We start from the raw sequence: 2,181 nt of genomic DNA, 5'->3' as shown, positions 1-2,181 counted from the left end.
TACAGCAGGAAAACTCGATTTATTTATGCTTGCTTTCTTTTAACAATGGTCTCTTTGTTGCCCTCTTCCTTTGCCTTCTCTGTGCTAGTTAGCAGCAGTGTCTGATGATGGCAGGCTAGGGAGAGAAAGAAAAGACAGAATAATTGTCAGAAGGAAGAAGTAATTATGCACCCTTCAGAAAATATAATTCAAGCAACATTTTTAAACAAACAAGCTAAGGAAATGTGTTTCAACCAGACATTCAGGACTTTCCCTTAAATACACATTTACATTCCCCAATCATTCTGAGTTGCTGTTTCCCATTACTGTTCTCATTTCTCCCTCCCAGCAGTGCCCACAAAGCCAGGGGGATCACGAGTATATTAACTCACCCAGGTCAGGTAGGGGCTTTCCAAAAGCATTATTACTGCTGCTTTATAGATGTTCCATGTTAGGGGTTAACCGGGATAGTCAAATAACTCATAACAATGCATTTAACTTCTATGTAAAACTGTGATGCTTTAGGGTTCAACCTAGACTAGTAAGGGGTTGTGTTACTGTCTGTCCTGTAACCCCGGGTGCTCTGTGCTGTGCAGCCTTGGTTCAGAGCCTTGACAGCAGTAGCATCCTCAGACCACAACAGCCTCCCACAGGCTTTCACAAGCCTTGGTTACTCCTAGCAAGGTGACCTCAACACTCTCCCTGGCCTGAATTGCCACAAAACTGTCTGGGCTGCAGTATCCAGCCCCCTGGCTGAACTCCTACAGATGTTAAATTTGCTGCTCCTTTAGCCCTGGTCTACACTATGAGTTTAGGTCCAATTTAGCAGCGTTAGATTGATTTAACCCTGCACCCGTCCACATGACAAAGCCATTTTTGTTGACTTATCGGGCTCTTCAGATCGATTTCTGTACTGCTCCCCAACGAGGGGATTAGCGCTGAAATCGACATCGCCAGGTCAAATTTGGAGTAGTGTGGATGCAATTTGATGGTATTGGCCTCCAGGAGCTATCCTAGAGTGCTCCATTGTGACGCTCTGGACAGCACTTTCAACTCAGGGCTTGGCTACACTGGAGAGCTGCAGCACTGTAAACCCACCACCAGCGCTGCAACTTACTCACCGTCCACACTTGCAAGGCACATACAGCGCTGCATCTCCCTGGCTGCAGAGTTGGTTATACTCCTGCTCTGCTTGGGGTATAAGGATTGCAGCGCTGGTGATGGAGCGCTGCTCCGCAAGTGTGGCCACCAAAAGCACTGTAATTGGCCTCCGAGGTATTCAGAGATATCCCAGATTACCAGTTCAGCCACTCTGCTCATCAGTTCGCTCTCTACAGCCCTGGTCTCAGGTGACCCGCCCTTTAAATGTCGCGAGAATTTTAAAAATCCCCTTCCTGTTTGCTCAGCCAGGTGTGGAATGCAATCAATCAGTGAATCTTTCCAGGTGACCATGCCTCCACGCGCCAAACGAGCCCCACCATGGAGCAATGGCAAGTTGATGGACCTCATCAGCGTTTGGGGGGAGGAAGCTTTGGGCAGATCTCAAGGACCATGCTGGAAAGGGGCCATGACCAGGACTCGGTGCAGTACAGGGTTAAAGTGAAGGAGCTGCGGAATGCCTATTGCAAAGCCCGTGAGGGAAACCGCTGCTAAGGTGCTGCCCCTACGACCTACCGTTTTTACAAGGAGCTGGACGCGATACTTGGGGGTGACCCCACTGCCAATCCGAGGACCACGATGGACAGTTCAGAGTAGGGAGAGGAGGGAGGGGTGGAGGGGGGGAGGAAACCGAGAGTGAGGGTACTGGGGTGGGGGGAGACACCCCAGAGTCCCAGGAGGCATGCAGCCAGGAGCTCTTCTCAAGCCAGGAGGAAGGTAACCAGTCGCAGCAGCTGGAACTTGTTGGTGAAGAAGAAGCAGAGGAGCGGGTTCCCGGTAAGGGGTGTGGTCATGTCCGCTTAACCTGTCCAACGCCCTGTGGTGCATCGCTTCACATCTCAGCAGTCACTTTTTTTCGTCCACATTTGGTGCCATGAGAGTCTCCCAACGGTTCTGTGCGCGTGATTCTGTGGGAAATGGAGCCCAAGCTGCTAAGACTTTGCTGATGAGGTCCACAGCACTCACATTTGGCAGTTGAGCTATCTTCAGCTCCAAAGTGACAGTGAGGAGTCCGGAGTCGATGTATCGAGTCGCCTGACGCGT

General features: G+C 50.5%; 1 long non-coding RNA gene across 1 annotated transcript in view; it reads right to left on the bottom strand.

The window, feature by feature from the left end:
* LOC142045809 (uncharacterized) overlaps positions 1 to 2,181 on the bottom strand; it is a 46,358-nt gene continuing 44,177 nt past the window's right edge. Inside the window, exon 2 of the long non-coding RNA XR_012654682.1 lies at positions 1 to 115. This is a non-coding gene — a long non-coding RNA (uncharacterized LOC142045809). The remainder of the gene's footprint in view (positions 116 to 2,181) is intronic.

This window comes from Chelonoidis abingdonii, chromosome 1 (genome assembly GCF_003597395.2).
Source record: "Chelonoidis abingdonii isolate Lonesome George chromosome 1, CheloAbing_2.0, whole genome shotgun sequence".
Lineage (NCBI taxonomy): Eukaryota > Metazoa > Chordata > Testudines > Testudinidae > Chelonoidis > Chelonoidis abingdonii.
Note: the sequence above shows the minus strand (reverse complement) of the source record. Positions and strands in the feature narration are given on the sequence as shown.